We start from the raw sequence: 6,000 nt of genomic DNA on the forward strand, positions 1-6,000 counted from the left end.
AGTGTATCAGTGTCCATTCAGAAGCCTGATGGCCCTTGGAAAGAAAGTATTCTCCAGTCTACGTGTGCGAGACCGAATGCTTCGGTATTGCCAGCCAGAAAGCAACGGGGTAAAAAGACTGAAGGATGGGTGGTGGTAACAGTCTCATAGAATCCTGCAAGCTTTCCTGAGGCATCATGTGTGGTAGGTGTTCTGTAGGGCTGGGAGCTTCCTGCCGATGATTAACTCAGCAGACCTGACCACACTATGTAGGGCCTTGCAGTCCCTGTCTGTGCAGCTCTCATACCACACTGTAATGCAACCAGTCAGTATCCTCTCTATTGTGCATCTGTAAAAGTTAGTGAGGATGACTGAGTCCATGCCAAACTTCTTCAGTCTCCTCAGGAAGAACAGCCGTTTCCGGGCAGCTTTAACTACCGTGTGAGCAGACCAGGTGAGATCATTGCTGATGTTCACCCCGAGGAACCTGACGCAGCTGACCTGCTTGCAGCTGACCTGAAGCAGCATGCTCCACCTCCTGCCGCCTCCTATAGTCCACAATAATCTCCGTAGTCTTGCTGACATTGAGAGGTTATTGTCCTGGCACCATGATGTCAGGGTATCAACCTCCTCTCTGTAGGCTGACTCGTCACTGTCAGAGATGAGGCCCACAACTGTGGAACTGTGCGTTGCAAGGAGAGCAGGAGAGGGCTGAGCACACAGCCCTGGGGGGTGCCTGTGTTGGTGATCAGTGTGGATGAGGTGCGGTCACCGATTCTCACCACCTGTGGCCTCCCCGTCAGGAAGTTGAAGATACACTTGCATAGGGAGGTGCTTAGTCTCAGGTACACAAACTTGGAGACGAGTCTGGAGGGGATGATGGTATTGAATGCTGAGCTGTAGTCAATGAACAGCATCCTCACATACGTATTCCTTTGTCCAGGTGGGAGAGAGCGGTGTGCATAGTCAGGGTGATGGCATCGTCTATAGACCTGTTGGACCGGTATGCAAACTGCATAGGGTCCAGGGTGGGAAGTAGCGAGGAGCAAATGAATGTTTTGACTAGCCGCTCGAAGCACTTCATGATGACAGAGGTCAGTGCTATCGGGCAATAGTCCATATAAGTTATGAACAGAATCGGTGACAAAGGGCAGCCCTGGCGGAGTCCAACCCTCACCGGGAACAAGTTCGACTTACTACCGGCAATGCGGACCAAACTCTGGCACCAGTCGTACGGGGACCGAACAGCCCCGATCAGGGAGTCCGGTACCCCGTACTCCCGGAGCACCCCCCACATGAGCCCCCGAGGGACACGGTCGAACGCCTTTTCCAAATCCACAAAACATGTGTAGACTGGTTGGGAGAACTCCCATGCACCCTCCAGAACCCTGAAATCAGACTATTATTGTTATAACAATTGTTATTGTTGATTTATTTGTTGTTACTTTTAGAACATACCGTAATAGCATGTATAGGCTTACAAATACTTAAATGTGGAGGCATCATTATTTGAATTAAAAAAACTGAAACAAGTCAGGAGTGGTTACAGTGGTTTGAATCAATATTGAAGAATTAAATGAATTAGAATATTTGTGTTTGGGTATTGTGTGCCGTGTTAGATGGGTCGATCTGGTCTGGGTTCCCAGGGGGTATAGATGTACATTCATAGAATTGTCATATTTTAATGGAAAATTCTTGAGTCATAAAACATTACATTAAGTCATTTAGCAGATCCTCTTATCCAGAGCGACTGGATAAGACGCTTAGACATTGTATTCATTGAGATTAGCATACGCTTTTATATAAAGTGACATACAAATATGTGATTTAGTGCTAGTTGGCACAGCAAGTAAACTAACAATTTAATGTAATTAAGAAGGATATCGATACACATTTGTACTTTTTTCTCTCCAAACTATCATATTCCTACTCAACGTAACGATAACATAGGCAATCTGACAACTTTGATTGGGGACTGGGCTGTGAGGAAAGGCAAAAACCAATGACAGCTAGCCTGCTGAGCCAGCCAGTTGCACAGTTTACTGAAGGCTTTTAAAACTATAGTTACAAAGTAAAAACTAATGGGTGAAACTTCTTGGTTAGTTACAACTTTGAATTGACAAAATTGACAACAGATGTTAAGAAACTTGACTTTAATCAAAGGATCGCATCACTTTTCAATTTGAAGCAGTAAATCCAACACTATGGGTAATCTTTTGAATGGTCACTTCCGGTTCACTTCAGGTCTCACTAGATGATAATACATTTAGATTTATGCATTTAGCAGACGCTTTTATCCAAAGCGACTTCCAAGAGAGAGCTTTACAAAAGTGCATAGGTCACTGATCATAACAACGAGATAGACCCAAACATTGCGGGTAGCCAAAACATGAAGCGTACATTGTGAAAACCAAATGAGTCCCAAAGGGAAGAACCATAAGAGCATGTAGTTAAACAAGTTACAATTAACCCTTGTGTTATCTTCGGGTCATTCTGACCCATCAGTCATTGTGACCCACCGTCGTATTGTGACAAATTTACCTCATACAAAAACAAAGTGAAGCATTTTCTTTTAACTGTCGGGCTGTCTCAGACCCCCCACATTGGAATGGTTAAAAGAAAATTATTTGTATTTGTTTTTGTATTGGGTAAAATTGGGTAAACACAACGATGGTTCGTTATGAACCTTTGGGTCATGTGACCCGAAGGCAGCACGAGGGTTAAACAACATGAACCTCAAAAGTGCAAGGGTGTACCTGTGGAAAAAAAGCAAGCAACAAAAATATATTTCACAGCGAGTACAATACTTTTAAGTCAGTTACAACTAACCAACAAGAACAACAAGTCTCTCAATAAGAGTCATTGTGATCCTGGAGGAAACATCAGGTCCAGCCAATCATTCCTAAGTAGCGTTGTACTCCCGGAACAAGTGCGTCTTGAGCCTTTTCTTGAAGGTGGGGAGACAGTCAGGGTCTGTGATGGAGGTGGGGAGTTGATTCCACCATTGGGGGGCCAGACAGGAGAAGAGATTGTGCTGGGACTGGGCGCTCTTAAGCGGTGGGACCACCAGACGGTTGTCAGAAGAAGACCGTAAGTGGCAGGTGGGGGTGTAAGGCTGGAGCATAGACTTGATGTAGTCGGGTGCAGTCCCGTTCACCGCTCGGAAGGTCAGTACCAGGGTCTTGAATCTGATACGGGCCATGATGGGAAGCCAGTGGAGGGAGATGAGGAGCGGGGTAACATGGGAGCGTCTGGGTAGATTGAAGACCAGACGGGCTACCGCGTTCTGAATCCTCTGGAGAGGGTGGGTTGCGTATGCTGGGAGACCGGCGAGCAGCGAGTTGTAGTAGTCCAACTTTGAGAGGACAAATGCTTGGACTAGCACCTGGGTGGAATGCTCAGACAGGTATCTCCTGATCTTCTGGATGTTGTAGAGGGTGAATCTACATGACCAGGAGACTGCAGCAATGTGGGCTGTGAGGGAGAGCTCGTCATCCATGGTCACCCCGAGGTTCCTGGCAGAGGATGAAGGGGTCACCGTCGCAGATCCCAGGGTGATTGAGAGATCGTGGGAGATGGAGGGTTTGGCCGGGATGATGAGGAGTTCTGTTTTGGCGAGGTTCAGCTGGAGGTGGTGCTTGGTCATCCAGGCGGATATGTCTGTGAGGCAGGCCTCGATCCTAGCTGAGATCCCCGGATCGGTCGGGGGGAACGACAGGTACAGCTGTGTGTAGTCAGCGTAGCAGTGGTAGGAGAATCCATGGGAGGTGATGATTGGTCCAAGCGAGGTGGTGTACAGGGAGAAGAGGAGGGGTCCAATGACGGAGCCCTGTGGGACACCAGTGGAGAGCTGGCGGGGGCCTGACACTTTGCCTCCCCAGAACTCCTGGTAGGATCTTCCCGACAGGTAAGATGAGATCCACTGAACAAAAGTCTTCATATGAACTTGTGATTGAATCAGAGTATCACTTTTTGACCGGCGAATGTGTAAAGCATTATTTTAGTGTTAGCGATAAATTCGATTTGCTTTATAACAATCATTTTTGGAGATATGAAGTTGCCTTTGCACACGGTAACATGTTGTAGTGTCTTCCATCTTTGAGAAATAAACACCAGACTTGGTATGTCACGACTTTGAGTTGATTTCTCAAAGATTTGCTGAGATATGACTTCACTTCCTGTTTGGTGGCTTTTCTGCTGAATTTGATTGGCTGTACCGAACAAACGGTTGTGAGGATCAAAATTATTTTCGATAACTTTTGTGAGGCTTGGTCTGAAGATCATCTTTGGTAATTTTAAAGAAGATTTGACAAAAATTGTAGGAGGAGTAGGCTTTCAAAGGTTTTTGATAAAACCGGAAATGGCGGGAAATCTATATAACCGGAAATTGACGCCATAGGGTGTGTTGAACTCGTCTTGATCCAGGGAATCCAATGGTACCTCATTTTTGAAAATCGGTCATACGGTTCAAAAGTTACGTGTGTAAACACAAGTCCAACTTTGACCCGTTGGTGGCGCTAGAGTGCTCCAATGGGAGACATGAAACTTGGTGAATATAAAGAGGGGACTGTGCTTAATGAGTGTGCCAAATTTCACAACTTTTTACTATACGGTTCTAGGGGCTGCCATAGACTCCAATGGCAGAAGAAGTGTAAATATAGCTGCAGGCAGCAATGGCGGGTTCCTCCTCAGCATTGCAAACCATTACAAAATTGACATGACACAGACATGTATTTCATACATGTACACAACATTTCAAGACAATTGGATCAATGGCTGATTTGAAGTCATTTTTGTGGCCTGACACAAGCGTGTTGTGTCAGGCCACCTGTGCTCTGGTCAGGCCCATCATGCAGAGATCCATTCTTTAAAAGCTTTGATTACAACAATAACTTTATGAAAGTGAGGATACACTTCACTAAAGGAAGTGTGTAGGTTATGTACTACTACTGCTTGCTCTGCCCACACACTTTCCCCATCCATGCGGTTTCCCTCTATCCCAGCGCAGGTCATGCCAAGGCATAAATGCGGCAGCCGTATGAGTATTAGAAGTAGCCCAAAAAACATACCATACACAGTCACACTGTTTTCAAAACTGAAACTGGTTAGAAGACCATGGCTATTAGAACTCTACCTGAATTGAGCTCTCTCTAGAGTCTCAGTCAAACAACTGTCAAGAGTCATGTAGGGAACTGGACCAAGGTATAGCTAATGTCCAGCTGTTAGCAAGTGTACCTTGTGATGGTACAGCAGCTTAACAATACTTTGTCATGGTCAGACTCTCTGATCCCATTAAACTACACAACATGCACAATCAGGGTGACCAACAGTATTATCTTAAGTAAAAAACAATAACATTACACACATTTAAGTGAACGAACACAACAACTGAAATCCCTTGCACAGCTGTTGTAACCAAACTATTTTCCACAGCTATTTGCGTTTTTGGTGTGCACTGCATGCTGGGTACCCAAGGGCGCTGACGCTACAATATTTATTATCTATCTGTCTTCCGGCTGTGTAATATGACGAGATGCTAGCGATGCAAACATGAAAGCTTGTCTCGGGGGGTCATGCATGTGATCTCACTACAAGCTTTTGATTACACGTGAGGACTGTTAGCAAAGTATTTCTATTCGTGTTTTGTTAGTGATTGAATGGTAATGTCAGCTAGCTAAAAACAATGTTAGTTAGCTTGGCTAAAATGGTTTTCATAGCAACAGATATCAACAAATCAGATCAATCTAACTTTATTCAGAAGGGGGGGAGGGGTGGGAACATATAAACTAGAGGTGAAATGGTAGGCATTGTTCTGCCTTGAAGCTGCGTGCGCATCCTCATTGTTTGTAACCACCAACCCATCTATATGTAAAGATAACATCCAAGCTAGCAATTTCGCCAAATTAAATTTTTTACACCATATGTACTTCGTTATGGTTTTTGAGTCAAACAACTTGCTAAATGATTAAATGTCTGTTAAATGTCAAATCCAACTTTAAATGTATAAAAGAGAGAATTAAA

This window comes from Osmerus eperlanus, chromosome 8 (genome assembly GCF_963692335.1).
Source record: "Osmerus eperlanus chromosome 8, fOsmEpe2.1, whole genome shotgun sequence".
NCBI classification, from domain to species: domain Eukaryota; kingdom Metazoa; phylum Chordata; class Actinopteri; order Osmeriformes; family Osmeridae; genus Osmerus; species Osmerus eperlanus.